General features: G+C 43.9%; 1 protein-coding gene across 2 annotated transcripts in view; it reads right to left on the reverse strand.

Moving 5' to 3' along the window:
* Positions 1 to 1,090: 1,090 nt before the first annotated feature.
* Positions 1,091 to 26,559, reverse strand: part of LRRC28 (leucine rich repeat containing 28) — an 89,542-nt gene continuing 64,073 nt past the window's right edge. Inside the window, exons 13-16 of one of the 2 annotated variants that reach the window (XM_075159839.1) lie at positions 21,930 to 25,950; positions 11,195 to 11,329; positions 9,409 to 9,463; positions 1,091 to 7,263 (exon numbers count right to left, since the gene is read on the reverse strand). The gene's annotated coding sequence lies outside the window, so the exon portion shown is untranslated. Of the gene's footprint in view, positions 11,330 to 21,929; positions 25,951 to 26,559 lie in introns of both variants that reach the window. The other variant, XM_075159840.1, reaches the window with a different exon arrangement.

Raw genomic sequence — 26,559 nt, forward strand, 5'->3', positions numbered from 1 at the left:
TATGGAAAATATAATTTATGTACTGTCCCAAAGATTTGCTTGTATTTGAGCTTTTCTCGACCGATCTGACTTTATAGCCTATAGCTTTAGGTGCATCTGATGATTCCCTTTTTTCCCCTCATTGTTTTGGTTCGTTAGTTTTAGCACTGCTGACACAAACAGTGCATTTCAAAAGGCATCTTTCCTGTGGGCTGTTTACTCGTTAATGTGGCTAAGTGTCATCTGAAGTCCTGGGTGACAGCTCGCTTTGCTTTAGATTGTGGCATTCCCATGTATGATTTATTGTATCTGAAGGAAAGCACAGTTACATCTGTAGGAAAGTGAAGAAGAGTCATGGGAAAAGGGGAGTTATTGGGAGTTCTGGCTGTGAGGGGGACTGGGGAACTTGACATTTAGGTTCCTGCACAAGATGTAATTTCCAGCTGAATAGCTCAGGCACTTACACAGCTTCACTTTGGCCCCAGCTGTGCACTAAGTGCAACCGACATCTCTCTTAAAAGCCGCTCACAACAACCTGACTTGATGTGACTGTTTTGTTTTCAGTAAAAGGCAGAGGAAAAAGTTGCTTTAGTAAAGTAGCTGATAGCCCACATGAACTGGATTGGAATATTTCAACCAGGCCACTCAGAAGTGAACCCAAGTAGCTGGGAAAATGGCAGATGAATCTGACAGCTTGCAAATAAAGTTTTACTGGAAACATTGCACACTGAGTCGATGTCTGTGTAGCTTCTGGTACTGAATTATTGGTACAATCCCAATGAATCACATTTTCCTCAGTTCAGGATTAATGAACATGTCATTTAGATGTATTCTCAGACAATAAGCGCTATGATATGGATGTCAAACTATTTTAGGTCAGACTGTTTTCTATTTTTAGCTTATCTATTCCATTATAGGACTAATGCCTCAAATTCAGAAAAGGCAAGTGTTACAAGATACGAGCAAAATCCTGACTCCATGGAGGGCCAGTGAGAGTCGTGCCATTGACCCTAATGGGGCCAGGATTTTACCTGATGGGTCTGTTTTAATTAAAGCTTCTTCCTGCTCAAATGGTAGTTCTATCCTCAGTAACTGAGACAGTTAAAATTCCTGCTTTTAAAATGCTTTAATGTTCCAGAAATGTTGCAGATGGGGGAACATAAGAGCAGGAGAGGGGGCTACATGTTTTGAGTGAAAAAAAGGTCCCTGATTCACTGCACCATGATATACACAGTATACTGCATTCTTAGTTTTTGCTGTGGATCCTTAATATCTTTATGTATCATTCTAAGATAAGCAAGACTGAATTTTGTGTATGTACTTACACAAAAACATACCTGCTTTCTTTTATTTACACATAGCATGCGTACATATGCACATATATGTACACACACACACAGTGCTTCCTTCATTAACATTAAATAATAATACATGGTGAAATTTCTTAAGGAAAGCAGTCTTCAAAATTAAGACAATAAAAAATTTTAGGAAGAAAAAAACAGCAAAGATATCCATCCAAAATGGAGACAGCCTTTCTTCTTAGTTAAGAGTTGAACTGCACAAACACATTATATGTCCACATTGTCCATGTTCATGGCTCAGAATTCAATGTGGACAATCAGGTGTCACATGATACAGCTCCTGCAGAAACACACAGAGCCAGCAAAGACTGAATTCAAACCCTCCCTGACCATAACGAGTCACTGCCATCCAAAACAGAAGAGAAACACTGGGTATGCCTACAACAGGGATAGCCAACTGAAGGCCCTCAGAATTTGGATCAAGCCCACAAAGCAGTTGTCTTTGGCCACGGAGAAGCTGGCTGGCTCTGAGGCCAACCGCGTGGTGTTGCTCTTTGTGCTTGGGGCAGCATGCACCGTAAGATGCGTCTGCCTGATCTTCATGGGGTCAGCTAACCTGCCCTAAGTGATAATAAAAATGGCTTTCCAAATCCTATGCAAGTTGGCTATCGTTGTCTACATGCTTTTCTGCATGCAGACGAAAACTTGCTTTACTCATGGTCTGAGCTGGCCAGAGCCCTAAGACCAAGCTAATATCCTGCCTCTCAGCAGGCCACAGTAATTTGGGCATGTAGCACATTAGCTGCAGCTACATGGCTTCTGGTTCTCTTGGACAGCAGCCAGAGTAAGCTCCTATCTGCCTTCAAAAGAACATGTAGACATCGCTTATGTAGCTGGTAGTCAGAAGACCTGTGACAGGAATGGAAAAATACTGCTCCTGCACAGTGGAAAGCAGGAGCGCAGCTTGTGCTTTACAATCTCTCAGTGCCGTTTCCAAGTCCTGGGGATCTTTAGTTCTGACCAAGATTGCAGAGTCTGACTAGTTAGGCCTAAAAGTCAGCAAGTTCTGCCTTTGCCAGTGTATGCCAAACATACAAATGCCCACACAACAGATCACGAAGTACCTATCTACTTGAGATTCAATCACTCTCAAAACCCTGCCTGATTTCTCGTATTAAGTTCCCTAATCTCCAGGCTATCATTCCTTTCTAAACTGCCCCATTGATTTAGTAGCGTCTTTAAAAAGAGCATTAAAATTATTCCCCCTCTGCAGCACTGCTCTGGTTCATTAATTACTTCACATTACCAACATAAAACTTGTAAAGCAAAAGAAAATTGCAGCACTGACTTGCAATTGCTATTACATTTTCTGATCCCAGAGTCGGGGACTGGCTGTACGCTGGAGTTACAGCCCCTGCCCTCAACGCTCGCTGCACAAACACACTCAGAGTCATTTGCTGCTTTGAAAATAATTACAACACCACATTGTGTATTAGGGCTTTTTACACTTTACTCATAAGAAATCTCTTTCCAGCTGTAACAATCTGAGTGCAATCTGGATTCTTTTTAGACATTTTCTTTCCTCCTTTCTCGGAGGAAGAAACCACATGGCCCTCTGGTCCCTTTCCTCAGCCATGCAGAATTACTCTCATGTGTACACAAGTAATAAAAAGATGTGTTTTCTTTTAGAAATCTGCAGGTACTGCAGATTAAGTGATGGCTCTCCTCATCTGTTAGGATGTCCAGAGCTGGACAGGAGATAACCAGCATCAGAACCACACCCCCATTGATTGTACTTAACTTTAATCCACAGTGGAGGTGGATGGCACCTCTCCCAGGTGGCATGCTACGCAGTCTGGCTCCAAGGAGTTTCTGTGCCTCGTTGGGAGCAGCAGTGCTGAGAGCACCAGAGCCTCAACCCTGCAGCAGAGGGAACACCAACAGGTATTGAAGACTCTGGTGCATAGCCTGGCTGTGGGAGCTGAACCGCTGCTCCACATCCAGCCCACGCACCAGGGGATTCTCCCCTCCAGCTGCTGCAGGGATCCTCTGCAGAAACGCCAGACACTCAGGTTGCGATTGCCAGAGTTCACCTTTGCCTCTCACTCAGTTTTCCATGGTCTCCAGCTTCTTCCCTTTTACATCTCACTCTCTAACTGTGGAGCTTGCAGAGTGAAGGTGAGTCTCAATTGACTATTCCTCAGTCTTAGCAGAAAGGGAGCAGCAGTGATCATCTTCCCAATGAGTCAGTGCTTCTTGCCGGAGGATGCATGACTCACCAGTCCCACATGGGCTGCCTGCCTCCCCCATCGCTCTGCCTCACCTCCAGCCCCTCCTATTCCAATCCCACCTTTACAAAGATCATCCTTATTCATTAGTCCTTCCTGCCATTACCTTCTTCGCTATAATAAGCTTGAGTATAGGGAAAACTCAACAATACTCCTGTTTTCATATTAGAAAAAAGTGCTGTTCATTTTCACCGCTCAGGTGTATGTCTCCTGGCCCCTCTGGAGATGCACGCAAGCTGTGCAGCCACAAACCTGTCTGCAAAGTGACTGTCAAGTGAGGCCTATTAGAAACAGCAATTCCCTGCTCTAACACATTTGTTCTGGGCCACAGGTAGGATCCCAGTGTTCTTCAGCTCTCCCCCAGCCTGTTTTTATGATTTCTCAGGGGTATTTCTGTTACAAACCCACTCCACTAAGTAGTTATGAACCTGGATTAAGGAGAAGCTGTAACTGCTGATTGAACCAAGAGAAGAATCAATGAGCCAGTGTTAGAAATCAAGGAACAGAGTACTTTTTCCCCCCCATCAGTTCTAGTGCAATTGCTTCCTGACTTTTACAGAGGCCTAGTTATTCTCATCTTACCCCACTGGGCTAGTTTTCTTCCCGGAAACAAAGTACTGGCTGCTCGGGATCACACCAGGAAGCAGCCAGGAAGCAAAAAAGCGCCTGGATTTTATGCCATAGGAGAGACAACCGGCTGTAATGCAAAAACAGTGACGGGAGAAGCTAGTGGCCTTTACAAAGGGAAGAAAATGCCTTTTACTTTTGGGACCTCCAGAAAATAACAGGAAACAACTTTTGGAAATACAAACTCATGGATTAGTGCTGGGTGCCAGATTTGCAACACAAACATGCCGACCACAGGCTCCAACCCAAGCAGGGCTACAGTTAGCAGCCACCAGCCACAAGTGTCATTTACATCTGCTGGGCCAAGTGGGAGGAAGAGCCCTTACCCCTTTGTGGTGGGGTCTTTAATGGATGTGTTTATCTGGAAAGAGGTCCAGCGAGAGTTCAAGCTCTGCTTGGGACCTCCAGGTGTGACTGCCATGCAGACAGCAACTGCAACATTTGCTCAGTAATGACTTTTGCTGGCAATAATCACACGTTGCCATCATTAAGAGCAAAACTTGACATTAGCCAGCAAGGCCTGGTTTCTCTAGAAAATCATCAGAAAACAGCTATAAAGCAAAACCCCAGCACATTCGTGTGACTTTGCAGTGAGACTTTGCGACAGCCTGAGCTGGACTGCTCGTGCCAGTTGCAGCGCGTACCCCAACACCAGACAGGACAGACCCTGCTGGTGGGGGATCCATAAGAGGACAAAAGCCACAAGATCAGCTCATCCAACCCCAAAAAACCTGGACAGTGGTTGCAAGGAGAGGGCATCTGGTGGATAGAGTGATTCAGAGAAAATTCCTTAGCTTTTTAAAACTGTCCCTACCCAGTGGAAATGCCAAACGGGTAGCAATTCTGCTTGCTTCTCTCTTGCAGCGAAATCTTTTGCCTGGAGCTGATGGGGATTAGCTAGTTACAGGGCAGCGTGCATGACACATCGTCGCCACAGATTGAGTGAACAGAGAGTGCACTCCTTGGGGCAATCCCTGCCTCTCCCTCAATCTTGTACAACACCACGCACACGAAATAAGGCACAGTGTAAGTAACAGCTCTGTCTCCCTCCTGCTCTAAAATGCAAGCAATTTAAAACAGAAGCCTTTCTTACAGGGAAGAGCAGAAAGCCAGTGTTTTGAAGCCACTTTCTTCTTGTTAACATTAACCCCAGCCTTCTGCTCATAAATAATGCATATGGCCTCTTTTTCCTCAATTACACAGTAGTGTCAGATTCCACACTCTGCCTTACCAGAGTCACTTTCTGTCTCTTCTGGAGACAGCAAGGCCCACTTGGATGTCTGCAACAGCCACAGACTCATTAGACTTGAAGAGGATCCTTTCCATACACCAGTTAAAAGATACACACCACCTTTGTCTTGGAGTTTTGGTAATTATGCCTTGCTGGATGGCAATGTGTTTACAGTAAATAGGTTTTGTCTTATCCCAGCATTCGTGGCGCAGATTCTAAATACACACCAGGATGCAAAGACGAGCTGGGCAAGAGGGTCGCTGCATAGCTCATGAGCTGGCGTGCCCACAGCTGAGAAGAGAGGGGTTAAGATAATGCTCCTGTGGGCCTAGCAGGGAGACAGAAAAATCAGGGGAATTCAGTTTGTCAGGTGAGTCAAAGATGTGAAAACAAAAGAAAACAACCCCTCTTCCTCTCCTGCTCACCATCTTTTTTGATTAATTTAAACTTAACTTGTTGAGATGAGAAGCCAAGATTTCTGCTTTGCTATCAACAGCTCGCTGTCTATAGATACTCATTACAGAGAGGCTGCCTGCTTTTATGCCTTAAACTAGGCAGCCAGAAAATGTTAGACTGAAGTATTGCATGTTATAGATTGACAACATTTAAAACCTAGATGGCCAAGCTACTGATATAATTTCCATACTCGTTAACCATGACATCTCCAGTTCTCCCCCACAGCATTCTGTCAGATTCAGCCGGACCAAGAACCTGTCTTAGCTGCCAGAAATCATTTCTTTACTCCTCCATGGATTGGCATTGCCTGAATGTACTCTTACTCCTCAGAGCAGAAGTTTATAGAAATCTCTTTCCCATTTCCCAGCTGTGCATCTTGCCTTCCCTGCACACACACACGGTCTATTAGCTGTCCACAGCTATGCCCGTCTAGCTGGCAAGCTGCCTGTTCACAAGCGGCTCCAACAATTGCCCTGGAGAATAAGCCAGTGCCAAGTCCCCTCCCAGGAGTTCATGCTCCGTGCTAGCACTAACACGATCGTACTGGATGGCTTCGCCCCGCACACTGCTGACAACGACCTTTCACGGACCCCAGGTTTGCTGATGGCAACAAGCTCCTGAGTATTTTCCAGGCTAATATTTGCCAGGTTGTATTGTCACAGCCGTCTCACAGACCAGCAATCTGTCAATAGCAGAGTTAAGTTACAAATGCAGTGTGACACAGGAATCCAGGACTCTTGTAGTTCTTGGTATGAAAGACTGTTTCACACGTGATGTGACACTGGAGAACAAGCACAGCCACAGAGGCGAGAGCTGGGTGCTGGGCTGGGCCAGGAAACCTTATGTGGGCATTTTGAAAGGGAAGAAGTTCAACTGGTGGGCGTTAAAAGGGTGAGCAACAGCATTTCCAAATAACTTTTCTTACAAGGAGATTAACTTTACCCACTAACAAATCCTGTCTGTGAACGGCAAACAGCTTCCCAGGCTCCTGCACGCGGCCAGGGTGAATGCCAAAGCGTCAGAGGGTAGGTCACCCACAGTGCTTCACGGCTGAAGTACCATTTGCTTTGTAAAAAAAAAAACCCATATTGACTGAGAAAGAAAAGAAAGGAAGAAAAAGAACTCTGTACCGCCAGCCTAGGGTATTCACCTGTAAAAGGGCACAACTAAATTCTGGTCCTGACACTGCAAGTCTATGATTATTGCTACCAAGTGCAACAGCGTCAACAGGAAAAAAACGTTCTCACCCACCTTGTATCTCTTGGGAGAACAAATCATGGCAGCCTGTACAGTCAGCATCGCCACAACACATACGCCAGGCTATCAGGATGCCTGAGGTGAAGCTCTCGCCAGGGCTGTGCTGCCTCACAAGGCATGTTCCCTGGCATAAGAGGAGCAATATATTAATGGCACGTATCACGTACCATTGATAACTGCTGGCCATCCCACACACAGGCTCATCGTAGGTCAAATTACTTTTGCCGGTGTCAACGTACTCTGCTCATGTTCAACAGGAAATAGTAAAAAGATGCTTTGCTTTACATTGTAAAGCTGGAAGAATGAAAATACATGTACATCCTAAAAATTTTGCTTAAAATATGAAATCGGTCCAAATGCTTCAGATTGAAGCAGTTCAAAGGAACAAAGAAGAAGTCTTTCTGACAGACTCAGAACCCAGTCAGGAACAATGGGGCTTAGATTTAAAACACAACCCAGAACTGAGTTCTTGCAGTTCCTGGAAAATATGAGTACTGGACTGGTGCATTTTTTTATTCACTATTATTATCTCCCATAGACATTCATCCTGATCTTAACATCTTTATTGTCCACATAGAGCAAGTTTCCTCTCAAACAGAAATGAATGTTCCAGTAAATTTCCTTAGACAAAAACATAAAAATCAAACAAAAAAGACCCCTTTATAACTTTTTAAAAAACATACACTTCATGTTGTGATTCAAAGTGCTCTTTGTTTCAGTAAGTATAAATTCTGAATTTTACAAAGAAAAAAAAGCAAAAGTGGGAGAAAGAAAACCTCTATCATACATGGGTTAAATAACAACTGCAGTCTTAGTTCCTGACTGATTACACTGAGAGGCAAATACTAGGTAAAGTCAGGGTTGTTATTTTGCCTCAAGGACAACAGATCTTTGTCCTGAACCCTGCAGTCAATACCTATAAATATTCTGAAAGTTGTCATAAAATTTTGAAAAACCTCTCTATCTGGGACACAAATTTAAAACTATAGCAGAGTTAAGTTAGAAGCTACAATTCACTTCTTAGAAATGTAAGACAATCGTTTTGCATGTTATTCATCTGAGGTAAAAGATGTCTGCATTAGTCTTAAATCCTTTTAGCTGACCTCGTTAGCAGTGGGGACAGGGAGACCAGTATTATCTTAAAGCCCTCTGCATGCCACCTCTACGAGGAAAGTCAGACCCTCTCCCAGAAAGAGAGCAATGGCCAGAGCATGCATCAGGGTAAGGGCTACTGCCCCTGGCTGAGCAGGGAGCTCAGGCACCTCCGAGCCCTCCATGCCTCATCTTTAATGAAGCTCAATAAATCAGCCCTCCTGCAAAAATGTTGTGTGACCTCTGCTGAGAGAAGCAGTATAAATCCACATGAACATTTCCTTTTATTATCAGTAAATACTCTTGGATTGGTTGAAATTGTTCCTGTCATTGATATCACTGATCTCTGAAGAGATAAACACGAGCTGATTGATGACTTGTCTGCAGGATCTATTTCAACCACCCCCAGGCAGGATATTTTCCATGTGGGTAATAATAAATCTTACTATTGAATATCATCAAATGAAAGCAAATGATGGTAAAAATAGGCACAGTTATGTATTTCTTATTATATAATATTAAGGAAGATTCTTCAAGGATTGGAGGAGCTTTCATTTGCATGCATGACTTTTGCTAATGTAATCTTTTTGCCAACTTCTAATATATATTTTTTAAAAGCCCTGTACAGTCAAGCAATGTAAGGAGACTATCTCCCCAAAATAGCCTGTCGTGCAGTCAGGCCTGGAAGGTAAGTTTCTCATCATGACTGAGACTGAATAAGAACAACGTCCATTCTCAACAGATACCAGGACTGCCTTTTAGTACCACTTTTTACGTGATGTTTTCATGTATCACTAGTACTATTTTATACATTTTATTTGCAAAGGAAGCAAATGGCATCCTTTCTTGTCAGTTAATAGAAAAGGTTTGAGGGGAGAGCTGTCACTCACGCTTATTGCTCCCAATTCTTTTCTAAAAAAGATTGTAGAGTTCCAGAGAAAAGTTCTACCTTCATAATGAGAACGGCATTGAAAATGCTCATGCCATATTATTTGTGCCAAGCTCAGAAATAAAGATCTAAGCAACTTTCTAGGACCTGTTACATACAATAAAGCCAACGCTTTGTACCAGGGTGGCTGTGCTGCAGAGGAAGGAAAATGTGCAAATCCAAATCTCACATTAAAGATGTAAGCGTAAGAAAGAGCTGTGAAGACAAGATTACAGGTGGTCCACTTACCAAATGTTGTATTTCACCATCGTATTATCTGCGCAGTATCAAAAAATCTTTGTCCCTAAATGCAATAAACCAGACAGCGAAAATGTGGAGATACAGGAAAAAGACTGGAGAGAAAAACTAATCTGAGGCAGCATTTTCCTGCTATCTCTGTCCTCAATCTATGGAGGCCAGGGAGAGTTTGGGCTACAGAGTTTGGGGAGGAGAGTGACAGTGAAAGAAGCAACTTGAGGGAGAAGCAACAACTTGGTAGGTATGCCCTGTGTGATCTCTCCTCTATGCAAAACCTATTGCTCAATTCTGGATATAATTTGTGCAGAGCAAAGGTGGTGAGGAGGAAAAGAGGAGGAGAATAGAACAGAGATGGGAGAGCTGTGTAACTTAAAGGGAACATATCAGCTCCTTAGGGATCGAACAAGTTGTTGGATATGGCCAGCAGGACAAATGGGTGATTTTACAAAGACTGGGGAAGGCCAGGCAGGAGTTCAGAGGCCATAGAAGAAGAGACTGGTACTGCCAGAATGCGACACAATCATGGATCTCATAAATGGAACAGCAATTCATTGCATAGTCAATTTGGCATTAATTTGGGGGTGTAGAGCACATGCAAACAACAAAACCATATCAGCCTGGAGAAAAGGATAGCTATTCTTGTGATTTCATTGCCCTTCAGGCTGCCATGGAAAGTCTTCTTTTCCATAGTTGAAATGGGGCCTGTTTGATTTTGATATGAACCTCAATACCCAGATCAAAATTTCTAGTCTTGTTATAATTCAAGCACTGCTTTAGCACCCAGGTGATTTCTAGCACCATGAATATATGTTGAGCTCCCTTGGAAGGGGACATTGGAAGGCCCTTGGTTTGAGCCTACAGACTGTCATCAGAAGGAGCACAGACTATACTAGGTGAGCTTAGAATCCTGTTACTAAAGAAGAGCATCATGTGCTGTATCTCAAAAGAAGGCACTAAATTAACCCCCTAAGGCCGATTCTCCTCTGCCATTTAGTCATTAGCTTCGTGCACCTGTATCGTAAGAGAGAACCTTCGCGTTTGTAATAGAGCTGAGAGAAGCTTCGCAAAACTCTCCATGGACAACAAAAAACCTCTTGGATGTAAAACTGCCAACTCAAAACTGCCTGCAGGAAAGATAAAAAGACACCATCTGAAGGGGCAGAGAACAGAGGTGCTAAGTTCTCTTAGATAGCAAGACCACCTTCTATTTTTATATAGAATCAACAATATATACATGTAGAATCAACAAGCATTGGTGTTTTCCAGGACTGGGCTCATCGTACACAATCCTTGTGGGACAGGGTTGAGGAAAGCTATCTTTCACCTGGAGCCCGCTGGGAAACTTGCAGTGTGAACAAGATCTGGCCACGCTCAGTTCTTTCTGGGCAGCACAGCCAGAGATGAAAGCAGCTTTCAGATCTCGCAGATTTTGCTTGGACTTCCGCATCTTGGAAAGCAAACCCAGGTCCTCCAGACAAGCCCGCTCCCTCTCTGTCTGTCACCATTCAGTCACCTCATACAAGTCCAGACAAAACCATGCAAGTGCAGCACCCATAGCCCAGTCACAGCAGCTCTCTGTGGCCACGTGGGCATGGCAGTAGCTCTGTAATGTTACCTGGTGCTAAATATCCAGGCATAACTACAGACCAGAAAGCTTTCATGAGACTAGAGAGCCTCAGTGGGGTGGTCAGAGGCATCCTGATCTAGACAGCCCTATTCTAGACCAGACAAAGCTACTGAAAAACTTTGGCCCTACCCAATTAGATTTAAAACCTACCTCAGCTGTGAGCTTCCAGACAAACCCAGCAAATATTTGTCAGCACATCTGACTAATGCAAGCTGCAAGATCATCTCTGCTACTAGCTTGTGGCTGAGAGACAGAGGCACTTTTCAGAAGCCTTCAGCGTGCAATCTACAAGAAGGGAAGAAATAGAAGACTTTGGTTTATTAGTTTGTTATTCTCCAATCCCAGCTATTACAGGACAGGCGCTATGTTCATGATGGATTCATTCAGAGAACATTTTCTCCCTGCCCACATAACTGTGCTTCAGACTGAAGCCAAAGCTGTATGGGGGGTTATAAAAGCTGCAGACATATTTCAGTACCATGTACAACTCAGTGCTTCAAAAGTGTATGCAAGGAGATGAGCCAGCGATGAGGAGCTGGCTTGGCCTGTAGGAAACTACATCCAATTCCTCATTGTACCACAATGTTCTCCTCTAGCGTCGGCAAGCCCCACATTGCAAGGTACAGCTGTGAGAAGGGGCAGAAAATTCAGAAGCATTCACACAATCTGCCATTTACTCTTCCAACAAGCAATTCCTGTGTTCTTGGAAGGGTTTATTTTAGCCTCAGCCTGAACAAAATGTGGCATTACTCCCTGGCCATTTCTGAGCAGCTTTCCAGCATCACTGACACATACCAGGTTTCCACGTACCACTGTTACCATTTCACCTGCAGTTCACAGCACATCGACATCGTCTCTAATACACATGTATAGTCAAAATCACTGTGCCCACAGGGACCAATTTATTTTTCCATCACCTGTAGCTTCCTTCATTTTATGCAGGAAGAAGCTGGCAGCTTCTAACAAGGAGTGTTATGAATAGCGTGGTAACGCCTTTCTCCATCCCTGTTAAATTTCTCATTTCATCTTGTGAAGTCAAATCCTGGTTTCTGCTAAGTCCCTAAAACAACCTACATTGATTATAATGGGATTTGCAGTTGGACTGCATGTATTTTATCTCTAGTTTTGCACATTCATTGCCTACCACTGCTGTCTTCCTATATTTAGATATTTATCCCACTGCCCTAGAGGTTGTTCTGGCAGCTGGCGGTTGTAACAGTCCTGACAATACACAGGAGAGGTCCCTTCAGTACAAAAGTTTCCTTTCATTCCTGTTCATACATGACTTATGGCTTTTGCCTTGTCCCTATACGTATTATCATCCCCCCTCCCCCATTAAGAGCTGAGCATTCAGACAACTGCACAGAATAGGATCCAGTATCTTTGGGTGGCTTGTGATTTGTATTCTATGTTATAGGAGCCAGTTAAAACAAGCCAAAATACCAATTTATGACTTCGGTCAGACCATTTGCATATAATTTGAAAGCACAGTAATTCTGAAATCATGTCTGATTCCTTACGCTGTTGGTGTGTAAGGAATAATACAACAGAATAAAACTGAATGAAAAACGGTGAGGCTTCACCTCAATAGGCAAAGCTGCAAATTCTAGTAAGATGGATCAAGTCATGGCTGTTGAGGATCTCTGAAGTATTCAGACACCTTTGTGAACTCTATGACAAATTCAGCCTGTTTTCTTCAACTGAAAACAAGAGCCAAGCGAGTTTCATTGGTATGAATACTTCTCACGTTTCTGTTACTTACATTTATAATGACCAATGTGCATTTCACACTGGGCTTCAGAAGGACAGATGCCGCTGCCCAGCTTTGCACCCTTGGCACTATACTGTGCATAAGTAACTGAGGTCACTTTACAGCTTAAACAATGCCATGATGGACCAGCACACTCTATACATGTTGCTTCACCACGCTGTATTGAAATCACAACTTTCTAGAGGAACACAGATTCATTCCCATGTATTTTATACTGTTTTGTCACAAATGTATCACAACAGTGCTTCATACAGGTTTCTTATTGCTAATGCATCCCCTCATGGGATTATCTAAGTGCTCTTGGTACAAACCCTCTGATAAGCCTTGGAAGCAGCCAGCAGCACATCTAGTGCTATCAGCAACGCGTTATGAAAGGAATGTCATGGCAAAGCACTGCCGAGTCACAAGACAAAAACCACCCTGGTGTTTACAGCAGGGTAGGAAATACCACATTAAAATAAGCATGACAAGGAAAGAGTGCACACTTTGGGGCGGAAAAAAATCCAAACCACCTCTAAGCTCTTGGTTCCTTTGTCATTGAGTCAGTACATTACAGAGAAGATTTGTTTGGAGTGAAAGGCTTTTTGTGAAGCTTTATCTTGGCCTTTAGCAGACAGAACTGACAACCCTGAAGTGGCAAAAACCACTTGCCAAGTGCTACGTTCAGCGAACAAAGGAACCCAACACCATGCACCGAACAGCAAACTATCAGCTCCCAGGGGGAAGTGTCATTTTCACATCGAGTTTGCTACACCAGAGTGGGAGAGAAGCTCCAACTGTTTTGAATTCATGTGTCAAGTCAATCACAGGAACAGATAATATTGGAGTTATATAAAAATTTCGGAAGGAACCCCCACCCACCACCTGTAACACTCACTCGCCACTGTCAGAATAGCTCTGTAACTGAAGACAGCACTAAAGAGAAGTCATCCTCACAGCCTTCTGCAAAGCAGATGATGGGATCATCACAATTTATTCTACATATGAACTGAGGCAGAGAGTAAGTGCTTATTTTTGTTCCTATCAGAACAGTATCTAAAAGTCTCCACTGGACTCTGTAAGTGCTAGTTGCTTGGTTTAAGTTTAAAAAAATTTGCATCCGAACCTATGAACTTGAATTTTCAACAGACTCGGCAGGATCTGCATGGAAGGAAGGAAGGAAATACTAGCAGTCTGCCCTACAGATTGCTTCAGCCTTTTTTGCTGCAAGGCCTTGCTGTCCCCCCTAGGGAAATCAAACCAGATCTGCCTCGTTTCCTCCAAGTACCTTAACCAAGACCCTCAAATGGAGTGATTTTTGTTCATGTACACAGATAGTATTGGTGTCAGAGCTGGGAAGTGAGAAGTCAAAAGCTACGTTCAGGAGGAGAGCGGGTCAGAGGACCGGCAGCCTCCATACCGGCAGCCAGGGATGGTCTCGGACTTTCTGCTGGGTGCTGTCATGTAACCAGCTTACTCCTGCCCACACCTAATCCAGCCAAACAGCATTAACAAGAGCTTGGGCACGCACTCAGGAGCTGAGTCTCTCCAGCTCTTCTCCCACAGAGAATTAGGAGCTTGCACTAGGGTAATTTCTGAGCCCAGGCAGGAGAGCTTAATATGAATGGTACCTAACAGCGTTGATACCAGGCACAGACCCATGGTCAGGGCAGAAACTCAGGGCTTCCTGATGCTGTAAGTCTCACCCCTCGATCTTCCCAACAGCCCTCCTATCCTCCTTTGTACGCATTCAGTGCTAAAATCCACGGACTGGAGTTTTACACTCCGCTGTGTCGCAGTACACCGAGGAGGAATCGCACCTGCCCCGATTTCCCCATCCACCATTACCCAAATGAAAGCTACGCCAGCCCCGTCCTCTTTCACAACCACTGCGTGAGAGCAAAGGGAGAAAACCACAAGGGGAACAGATGCTGTGGTTTGAAGAAAAAGAGAGAGGAAAAGAAAAGGATATCACTGCTCTCTGAAAGCATCCAGAAATGTTTCTATTCAATTCATTCAGGCCTACACAAGATCAGGGAGAGCACAGGACTACTGTGAGGAAAATCTAGGTCACATATGATCACAGCAGCACAGCTGCCATCATCTCAATGGCCATGTGAAGCGAGGACTGCAGCAAGGACCTCTCTTTGCTGAAGAAGGCTTTTTTTCCCAGTCCAGTTTTACAATTTCCCCTCATTAAGGTGTATTTTCGGGCAGGGTGGTGAGTACATTGGGTCTTCAATTGGGGTGAAGGATTTAGCTATAAATCCCAAAGATGATTCAGTAAGTGGAATTTCTGTAGGATCGTTTAAATAGTTTATAGGCTGCCAGGCAGGATTTTAACCTTCTAACAGCGACAGGAACAGTGTTACTTTCCTGCTCTTTTGAATGCCAACACATTTCTTAGTTCTCTTTGTTTCATATCTGTTGTGGAAAGATACACATTGCTCCCGTTTTCATTAAGGAAACAGGAATCCTGTGCTATTTTAATACACCTGTGAAAACTTCTTGAAATTCTCTCATTCAGTGCTCTCTTTTCGTTAAATACACAGGTCAGACCCTGTGGTCCCTTCCCACCCTTCAAACAGAAAAGTTAAAATAAACGCATGCACAAAAAAAAAAAAGAACGAATGAACTAGGACAACGTAGCCCCAAACCATTAACTTTTTTCTTTATATTTAAACAGACTCTCTGACACCCTCCCTTCTCCCCTTTTCTACACCTGAATAAGACCAGGAAGGATCTAAAGCCCAAATACTGAACACTTCGGCAATTCAGAAGATGAGAGGGAAAGGACAAATGTTCATGGGTGCCATGAAGTTAAGCCAAGCATCTTGGAGCTGCATTCATTAAGGAGCTCTGCCAAAACTCCTCGCGCAGGCAGCTGGAGCCGGAGCAGCTGCGCGGCTGGGGAGCAGGAGGAAGTGATACACAGCACAAGTCAGGAAAATAATGCACAGAGGGATCCTTTCGGTGGAAGCGAGGATGTTATAGATAAAGCATTAATAAGGATTTGTTCCCCAAAACAAGCAGCCCAGACAGCAGAGCAACAGGAAATCAAATCACCTAACTGCAAAGCGACTGACTCACACCTATTGTTAGACCTGGCCAGTTGTCTCCCAAGGTTTTCTAAGCCTGACGATGCTGCAGCCCTTTCAAAGCCCTGGGACCAGTACAACTGCTTCCAAGCTTAGGGGAAGAGCGGTGACACTTGGGTCTTAGGGCAAGGACTGCTTTGAGTCATGGCTGCTAATTATATACCTTAGTATGTGTTGAAAAGACAGACATTTTAATGCATGGCAGTTGCAAGAGCAAGGACTTATCTCAGTACCTTAGGTAATGTGCCTATTACCAGGGACTAGAAGTAATGTCCCTGCTAGAATATTAAAAAAATCTGACATGAAATTGATCCTGGCTGGAGATCTTGTGTGCTAGCTAACCCTGGCAGCACGGCCCCTCTGCCCTGGGTCAATCTCCCCCAGTGGAGATTTGGGGGGGGAATCCAGGCATCCTTCGGAGGCGGCATTGGCCTCTCTGAGATTTGGGGGGACTGGATGAAACGGACTGTTAATCTGTTCCAGTGACTCTTATGCTCAGATTTTGCAATAAGCTAAGGAGAGCTGTGCCAGTGCATTAGCTGGTTTGAATTCAGAATTCTAATCAGATGAACTAAGTAACTTTCAATCTAATTAGGAGAACAGTAGGGTTTGTTCTTAATCCACAACCATTTAATCTTCCGACTCATTAGTGGTGCACAGGCTCTATGAATATGTATATCTGGAAGGAAAAAAAATGCTTTGACCTTGATGAGAATGATAACACACATATAAAGTAGGTGTGCGCTCACCTTTCATCACACTCGCTTTATTATGTAGATTCGACAATTCCTATTGCTCTGAATCAGGCTATCGAGAGTTACAGGCAATCCCGCAGCCAATTAGGCATCAGAGTCCTGATGAACCATGGAACTTGTAATGATTAGCACAGTATTTACAGGCAAGCTGCCTCCTACCAATTTGCATGCAAATAAAAATATATCTGTTTTAGAAGGCCGTACTAGGCAATATAACTAGCGCACCAACAACTGGGTTGAGGAAGAGGGGAAATACATTCAAAGACAAAATATTCAGAGCACTAAATAGGATTTTGTTTAGGATCTTGAATATACTTTTTTCAATACAATAGTGTCATTCCTGCTGTCACTTATGAAAAACTATTCGTACAATTTTTTGAAGAATTTAATTTTACATACAAAAATATTCAGCCACACTATTTCTAGTGTAGAATGAAGATCTCTACTATCAGGAATATTTCCTCAGTTTATGAAACTATTCCATACCCCTCAGAAAAATAAACGCATGGGCAAGTTCTCTCACTTTCCTCTGATTTCCTGATTTATACTTTATTTCTTCTTTTATTGAAATTAATCTGGGACTTTCCTATGACTGCAATAGAAGTAGGATTGCAGAAGCCATGTCTTCCTTAGGTCTGTTTTGCTCCTCTTGCATTCAATTACAAAATCTCCCAAAATTGACCTTAACACCTGTCCACACTTTCTGCAATGATAGTTGCGTAATTCTTACTGAAGTCAATGGGAATTAGGCCCAAGTACCTGATCACTTTGGGCAATGCACCTGGAAAATATTTCAATACAAAACATTTGTGAAGCGCGGACACTGGTTTAGGCTAGAGACAACCCTAAAGATCAGGGGCTAGAAAAAAAATCTGACTCGGGTATCTAAGTAGGACTGTTGTGTAGCTGTTGCTGAAAATCTCCCTCTGGGAGCCTTAACAAAGCTGGGGAGGGATCAGAGAAAGGCCAGCTTCTGTTCCCTTGCTCACTTGGGTTTTCGTCCTAGAGGAGACCAAGCTGTCCCATCAGAGTGATCCAGAGGCAGGAAATGGGGAAAACTAAAGAACACAGCAAGGGAAGGGGCCCTAAACCCCAGTCAGACAAGAAAGATCCCAAGAAGGACCCCAAATCCCAAGAAGGATCACATCAGGGGACTGCAATCTCCTGTTGCTTGCAACAGCTGTGAGGATGAGAAGAAAAATGTGGATCTCTGGTATGTGAATAACCAGGCGAAATCCAGCTAAAATGGGGGGTGCAAGGCAAAGAACTCAGATGACGCTGTAGACTGACTGGCAGAAGAAAAACAAGGGCTATATTTACTTTAGTTTTCTTCTTCTGTTCAGCCATTCTGTTTCTAGCCATTTGCTGGCTCCATTGTTATTTTAAAAGCCTCCACGGACCAAAAATTCAACACACACCCCCAGCCTGTGACATGAGACACTGCAGAAGTGACTTCTCCCCTCAGCAATAAAGCAAATGCCAGCAGAGAAGAGGGCTCTCTCACTGCAGAGACAGTGTTGCCCTTAAGTGAACCAGCATCTACACGTGCAAAGCCTTCACCCCAAGCGGGGAAGACCTTTTAACTTGACTCTGCCAGTATCAAGGGGATTAAGGGTACCATTTAATTCAGTCCAACTTCTCAGCTAACCGTATCCTTGCACGCACCTCCACTGCTCTTTTGCAGCACTGGGCAAGTTCACTTGAGCCAGCTCTTAAGGCTTTTATCTTTAAAGCCAATGTAGATAAAAAGTTTAACAGGGCATAGAGATGCAACCTAAAGCTGCCCCTCTAAAGGAACAGGCTGCAGCTGCACAAGGGAACAGTAATAGCCAGTGCCTGCAAGGTCCACTGAGGGATCATAGCCAGTGCTGGCCCTGTTGAGCTCGACCTGCCATGTCTACAGCAGAGCAGGATTTGTCCACCTAGCAGCATCCCAAAACCCCAGCTTCTGCTCACAAACATCATCTGTTTCCAAAGGATGGTTTGTGCTGGGGTGAAACGAAACAAGTCCAGTTGTTGCATTTCTTTTTCCCTGTGGAGCAGGTTCAGGCCAAAGAAATTTAACCGCTACTCAGCTGTTTTCTGCTGACATTGCTTGCATTCCTCTCTCATCTCAAGTAACATTTGGAACTCCCTGCCAGATAGTGCAATTTGATATATGCCCTGATGATAGAGGGTGGAGGGGAAGAAAGTACGTTGGCTAATATTTTTCCATTACAAATCTAAACGGCCCAATCTACAGTTTAATCTGCAATAAAAACAGCAATTTCTGAAGGCTGGGTTACTGACTCGGGGCCAACACTTGTACCTGAAACCTTTATAAGCAGATTACTTTTAAGAGGTTGTGATAAAATTACTATCAATAGTATTTCCAAGCTACAGCTTCTGAAACCACCCAATGAATTTTAAACCCCCGACTCTTGGATCTCAAGACCAGATTTATTCTGCTCAGAGCCATTCAGCTGGCACTCAATCACAGTACCAAAATCCTTATTCAACCCCGATGAGATTTTCCTTCCCAGGTACCTCTGAGATCCTTCAGTATTGAAATGGATGGTTTGCCTTTCATGAACCCAAGTCTCAGTGGCTGCCACCAACGGAGGAAAAAGCCGGCATTTACCACACAAGGGTTTTCCTATACTAATGGCAGGAAATACCACAAATACCAGGATGAAATAAAAGTCCACAGCCCCTCCAAATGCCACATGAATTAGCAAGGTAAGGGCTTAGAATTTCTGGTATTTAGAAGTCAATGCTCCTCTATGTGTTTGGAAATTCAGGGGTTTATTACTGTCTCTTATCCGCAAATATAAATTTCCTTATTTTTGCCTCCTGATCACGACAGCAGTGCTCTCAGAATTATTATATTTCAAACGTACGCAACAGGGATGATCATGTCAGGAAAAGAAGAAAACACTGTTTTGGCTGTGCCCCTGCTCTGCAAAAGAGGTAAAAAAAGTCCTTTCCTTTCTGCTAAGACTGAACCACGCTGGGATACTTGGCTCCATTTGCTTTACCATCTCCCTGCGCTTCTCTCCCAGGGCTGGGAGAACTGAAACACGATGAGAAATTTTCCTGCGCTGTCAGCTGGCCCGAGGACAAGGAGGACAGATCTCTCTGAGGAAAGACAGTTCCCAAGGGACTCACAACTAAGAAGTATTTCAGCTGCCCTGCTGTAAAAACTTCGCTCTCCCCATAAGCACGGCTGCGGCTACTGGACGTGCAGCTGGAGCACAGCCCCTGCGAGCTGCACCGACAAGGGAGGGACAGAGCGAGGACGGGCTCCTAGATGGACAGACAGCCCCTTTCATTCCTCATGCCCATGCATTAGTGACTATTTGTCTAGCTGTTTGTCCTAGGAGATGAAGTCTGAACCCTGGTGCAGGCACTGAAAGCATAAATGTCCTCAGGCTAAGCAAAACCAAGTAAATCTTAGGCCAGAGCAAGTTTCCACTTTTTGTATTACTCCAAGATTTATCACCTAATCTAAATTATACTATCACCAATCTAATTTATTCTGCGATCACCTCTCACTCAGGGTGTCCAGGGGCCAAATATTACTGGAGCGTGACAGAATGTGCCAGCAATGAGTGCTGGGTCCATCCTGTCCCTTTACAGGTCCCTCAGGGCTCCTACTTACACTGCCAGAGACTGCTGGGCTAACCTGATACAGACATTGCTTCATTCCAAGCAGTCACTAAAACATCTCTTTGTAAGGGATTTCCAAAGTATGTTTATCCTGAGGTGTTCTCCAGTCCTTCACCCCTACAGGGACATTTTCTTCAGGACAGCCAATATTCAGTTCTCTCTATGCCTTACAGACAGGAGGCAAGTTAGTTGGCTTGGGGCTTCTATGAATAAATCAGCTTTTAGAGGGGATGAAAGAAAAACATGACAGAACTTGGTCCTCTTCATTCAAAAGACCTTATCTAGCAGCAGAGGGAGTGAGTAGGGCAGATTCACCTTCAACATGATAATCTCTTGCTAGCTCTCCTTACAGCATTCCCAGCTTCTGCCCTTCACTGGATGCTAAGCATGAATGCGGGAATGAATCACTGCTGATCTTGGCAAAATACCAGTCTCCCTCCCTTTGCTCCAGCTTGGAATAATCCCAATTTTCCAAATGGCTCCAGTGAATCCAGGATTTAAATTCAGCTATTAAAAAGTAGCGGGAACCCATAAATCACAGGCTTTATATCAGTGAGCTCTTGGATGCATTCAAAACAATTACTGGGAAATATATGATCTTCCTAAAAATAACTATTTACGTGAACACCAGGAGAGAAGCTACTGTCAGAACATAATACATGGACAATCTAATCTCCAACCCTCAACCCCAAAGGCAGGCACGAGGACTGTCTTTACTCTTTTCTTCTGCTCACAACTGTATTAGAATTGATAACATGCTGAAATAACACATGCTTATGATGATGTTAGAGCAGTATAAAAATTATGCAGTAAGTTTATGTATGCTTGCTTTCAAGTCCAAGAGGGTGGAGATCACCAGCCCATAGGAGATAATTTTTTCACCCATCATATTGCTCGCAAAATCGCTTGTGATTACAAACTTTTACACTAGGCTTGTATCAATGGTAACATTCCATTCCTGCCACTGATACGGACATAGGAGCGCTAGGAACAGAGAGAAAGAGCTAATCTAGAAACACATCAAAGAAGTAAGCAGATTAATTCACTTTGCAGTCCGCAGCTTGCTAGAAATTTTCGTCACCAGCAAAACTTTTCCAGCCTGCAACTGACAACGTTGCTCTGTCATGGGAATATACAGTTTTCAGCTTTTGCTGATGATGTTTTCAGGTTTCCACTATTGGTAGGTCATTAGAGCATGACAGAGTTTGTGTAGGATACGGATGTGGTTCCCTTAACAGCATAAATGGGAGTTGCCATCTCTGCTGCACATGTGGTGACAAAATATGACTTGTACTTCAATTTTAGAGGAGAGAACAGGCTTTAAACCAGTATATCACAAATGCCCTACTGAATAGGTTCAAGTACACCTACCATCTGACCTGAGTTAGGACAGATCGGGAAACCGCACACCCGAAGAACATTAGCTCCAGGCCACAGGAAGCACCTGTGCTGCTGTGGCACCAGATGCCTACTAATAAAGTATCTGCAATGGCAACAGCAACACATAACCTCTCTCCTGTCACCAATTCTTTTGCAACGAGACAGGATCAACACACAACTTCCACCATCGAGGCGATTTCTGGCATTAAACCCAACAAACCTGCAACTCAGCCATGAATGCTCTGAAAACTAACCGTTTAGTGGCGGTGTATGAAGCAGCAGAGCTGGTCTGGCGAACCTATAGAGCAAATCCATGCTGTCCTGTGGATCCTCCAGTATGCAGATCCCTGCTGAAAGAAATATACTGCCTTGTGGATGCTGGGACCACTGAAACACTCCAGCCTGCAAGGAAAGCTCTTTTTCTGCAATGGTTAGAGCAGGCTGAAACAGGAAGAGGGAGCTCTTCCACTGTGCCCTGCAGAAACCCAAAGACAAGGACATTCCTGAGTTTTGTCCTCTCCTTCCCAATCTCTTGTCTTTGCTCTCGCAGGTGCTCTCTCACCTTCTTCTGTTGCTACTTCCATCACCCACTCCCCAAGAAAAGGCACATGGCTCATGAGCTCGCAGTACTGGAATCCAGCAGTTTGCACTGCGGAGCCTCCCTTACCGAACCTTCCCAAGGCTACACTTGCTCTATGGTCCCTGCTGGCAAGAAGCTACCAGGGAAAACAAACACAGATTTACCCTGGTGGGGGGCATCCAGCTCCAAATAAACACAAAGCTGGGAAGTAGGATTTACTTTCAATGGAGCATTGAAAACCTTTGGATTTGGCTTCCTTATGCATCTAACTTTGACTGTACGTTCTGTCTGGACAAGATTAAGGTTATTGGTACAACCCACTTAGGAAATCTCTGAAAAAGATTCAGCCACTGCAGCATGATGAGGATTTAAGAACACAGACATTACTAGAAAGGGGAAAAAAAATAAAAGGGTCCCTTACTGTTCTGACATATCAAAAGGAGACTAACGAACCACCAGTTCATAGAACGACCCTGCTCTTCATTTCAGAGCCAGGCTGGCGTTTTCTGTTAAGGACACTGAATAACAAGAGCAAGAACAAACAGAAAGAACCCTTTCCCCCTGCCCAAAGTAAATTTTGAAATGAAATAATTTTAAAACTACACCCTTCTGCCCTACTTTAAGGTCCACATAAGAAAGATGAAAAGTTTTGTTCCATTGGCAAAACTGAATCAAGGCTTTTGATCCTCAAAGATCTCTTCATCACTTTGCACATCAGTTCTTTTCTTTATTTCAAACATACTTGAAGACAGCTTTTTTCTCCTTTTTTTTTTTTTTTTTAAAAAAAAAAAACCTTTTCTGTGTTTGGGCCATTTCCCAGCTAACTGTGGCAGTATGGCAGACAGCTGTTGGTTCTTTACTCACTGTACGTTTCAACATATATACATGTTGATCTGCATTAGTAAAGCCTAAAAAACCACGATCCTTGCCACCAATTGTGCTAGCTCACAATATCCACCTCTTTGCCCTTCTGGTGCTTAAGAAGAGTTCCAAGGAAGATTATATGCTCCAGGTTAAAAAAAGAAAGTAGTTGTTGTTGGGATGATTGTTGGGTGGTGTGGGTTTTTTTGGTGTTTTTTTTGTTTTTTTTTTTTAAAGCTTGACTCAGAATTGGAATCTCTGTCGCATCAAACTGGACTTAAATCAAGGTTTCTCCAAAATTTCATGTCTCTGCAATTCCAGTGAGTCAAATCCAGCACCAAATCACCAATTCTTAAACAAAACAGGGATAGAATTTGCAATAACCCTGGCCATCTTAGCATCCCTGTGAGATGAGTGCTTAACTGGACTCAAAGTTTTCCAACAAATATGTACAGTATCCTTTGGTTTTTTATTGAAGTCTTGCTCCTGGTTTTTGGCTCACTGACCAATTGAAAGGGCAGAGACACTTTCTGAAACAAAGACCGTTCTTTGTCTGTGCAAGACTTTGCAACAAGCAGGCTCCCAAAAAATTATAATACAAATTATAGACAGGAGAGATGGGAGGTGGAGTCAGAGTTAGCCTGCTCCCAAGCCATCAAGGGGGATGAATAACATTAAAAACAAACTCCACCTGGAAAGCTGCATGTAGGCAGCAGAGCAGAGCAACAGTTTAACGCGTTCAGAGCCTGAGGCATTGTTTAGCAAGTGGGTGGATGCTTTTTGAGCCAGCTTCGTCTACCCAAATGGTGTCAAAGCCATTGTAAACTCCCTTGTTAAATTCTGGTCACAAAGCAATCCAGAGCTGAGGAGGGCCAGCAACAGAACGCTTCTGGCTGCACCAACACAGAGCAGGCGTATGCCTTGTCATGCTACAAGATGCAGGTAATAACTGCAAGCTGCTCTGCAGACAACCTCTCCCATTCAGTCCAGTCAATACAACCAGCCTGAGACCCTCCGGCAGCTTGAGAAGACACTGTCTCCATGTGGTCTGGGCTATCAGACTCCTCCATGTTTCCTTGCCATTAACAAGAGGAAAGACAGTAAGCGTCAAAAGATCTGACTTGAATTTCTACCCTCTGCATGTAGCTGTCAAGCAGTCCAGCCTCTCTGAGCCTCCGCTGCGTTGCCTGCTCTCTTTTTCCTGCATTTATCCCCTAAAGGCAGGGGAAGTCTCTGTCTGTAAATAAATACGGTACCTAGCACCACACTGTTTGTACTGATATTTGGGCTTTCAGATTCAGCCACAGTAAAACAACATTTAGATCCTGGTCATTTATTCCACTGTACCAGATGAGTCAGATGAAACACAGCTGAGACCACACCAGCCATCACTGCCCTGCAAACCGCTTCATCAGCATTGAAGAGAGATGAAAAAAACCAGATCCCCATCTGACAACTGTCCTCCCTGTGGGCTTGTGGGTATCTCGCAGGCAAAGAGCGGTCCCCAACACCAAGCCCACGCAGACCTCACAGAGACTGTACACGTCCACACAGCAAAAGGAGAAAGCAGACCTGGGAAGAGGAGTTTTCTCCTCATCAATTTTTAGGAGCAAACCACTGCCCTACATAACAAGCATGTTTTCCAGTGTTCGCCAGAGCACAAAGCTTGACAAGAGAGAACTATAAGGAAATCAGGGATCCTAGCTGCCTCCCGACTAGCTTTCCATCACAGGAATGCCAGACATGGGTTGGCAGCTGGTGCGTGGCAAGAAAGAACTGCTCCTAAGAGCCTCCCTGAGGACACAGCTTCCTCACCTACACAGGCACGGGGGTTACTCGCTGTAGGTGGCTGCCACTTTGCAACACCTTCCTGCAGCTCAGTGCCGTACCTGCCACAAGCCACAGCCGAGTTCTGCGCCTCACATGGATTTCTATACGTTGTACCTACTAGTGTCCTGCTGCCTGCAGAGTAATCACCAGCTCTGCCCTTCCCAGAGCACGTTGGAACATTAAACCTTATTTTACTTGGCAGCTAGAGCTCACTTTTCAAGCAGCTGTGAGAAAAAGACCCCTCAACTGATGCAAATAAACATGGTTTTATTTTTAATTTGTAAATTAAAACAATCAATTTGTGTTCCAGGCTGTGCAGTCCACATCCATCTCAATAAAACCCCACACAGAGCAACAGAGACCTTCTGGCCTCTCCGATGCTCCATGAGAAGCCTGGTTTTACCCTTAGTATTGCACGTTGATAAGGATAGAAAACTTCAGAAGCGTCTCTGACTCCTTTTTGCTTACCCCCCCAGGAAATCTGAGGCTAGCTGTGCAAACTACAGCTTCCACTGAAATAAAAGTCTAGCTGGAGGTGGGAACTAAACCTAGAGTGTAGGTTTAGCCTACAGAGAACTGAAACTATGGAATAGATCTGACTAGTCTTTGTCCATGGTCTCATCCCCCATGGTGAGGGCAGGCTTGTAAAGACCACATTTGGGAGCTAACTCACAGCAACAGCAGTTTGCTGTTTCCCCAAGAATAGTGGGTCTGAATGCCCAGTGAATTTTTATCCTAGCTAGCCTAATTGCCGATGGCAGTGGTCTTATTCCTAACAAACTTAAACCATTGAAGCCCAGCACTAAAATGCAAGTTTGTGATGACCTCACCTAGCACGGGTTATTGGAAACACACAAGCAATGACAGATAGACTGATGAAGTGTCTGCAAGCCTGGCGTCACTGCGTTGCCACTTCACACACAGCTACAGTAATCGGAGCAGTAGCAGCAGATGGAGGATTGTTCAAATGGCAGAGCTGGTCCTTCCTTCAGAGACATACGGCTCTAGCAACAGATGAAAACAACCAGTGAGGAGGTTTGAGGAGAACAGTCCTGGAACACACGTGAGCAACAAATGCAAGGCTGAGCAGTGGCTCTGTCTCTTTTGTTGTTCCTGGCATGGCAGTATGTTGGATATACAGGTTCTTTTTCAAGTAGAACGAAGTTTAAATGAAACACCTGATGAGCGAATATTTCAAACTACATCCTCAAGATAGAGGAGATAGACAGCCAAAAGCCTGGGTCCTACAGTCGCTGGTATGTTACAGGTCTCTGCCACAAAGTAAACCCCAAAAGGTGAAGATGCACCAAGTATGCACAAAGCTGCCAATCTAGATGTGCCCACACATGCTGCTGTACTACAAAAAGATGCCAAGAGCAGAGCTTTTTGAGTTAGAAAGACATGCAGGCAGGCAATGAAAGAACTTTAAATTTGTGCTAGGTTCCCTTAGCATATAAACGGTATATGTTGTACATATATATATACACACACACACTATATTAAAAATATTATATAAATATAAATATAATATAAATATAATAAAATATAAAATTATATTATTATATTATATTATTATATATTTTAAATATATATAAATACATATATATATAAAA

This window comes from Calonectris borealis, chromosome 11 (genome assembly GCF_964195595.1).
Source record: "Calonectris borealis chromosome 11, bCalBor7.hap1.2, whole genome shotgun sequence".
Taxonomy (NCBI): Eukaryota; Metazoa; Chordata; class Aves; order Procellariiformes; family Procellariidae; genus Calonectris; species Calonectris borealis.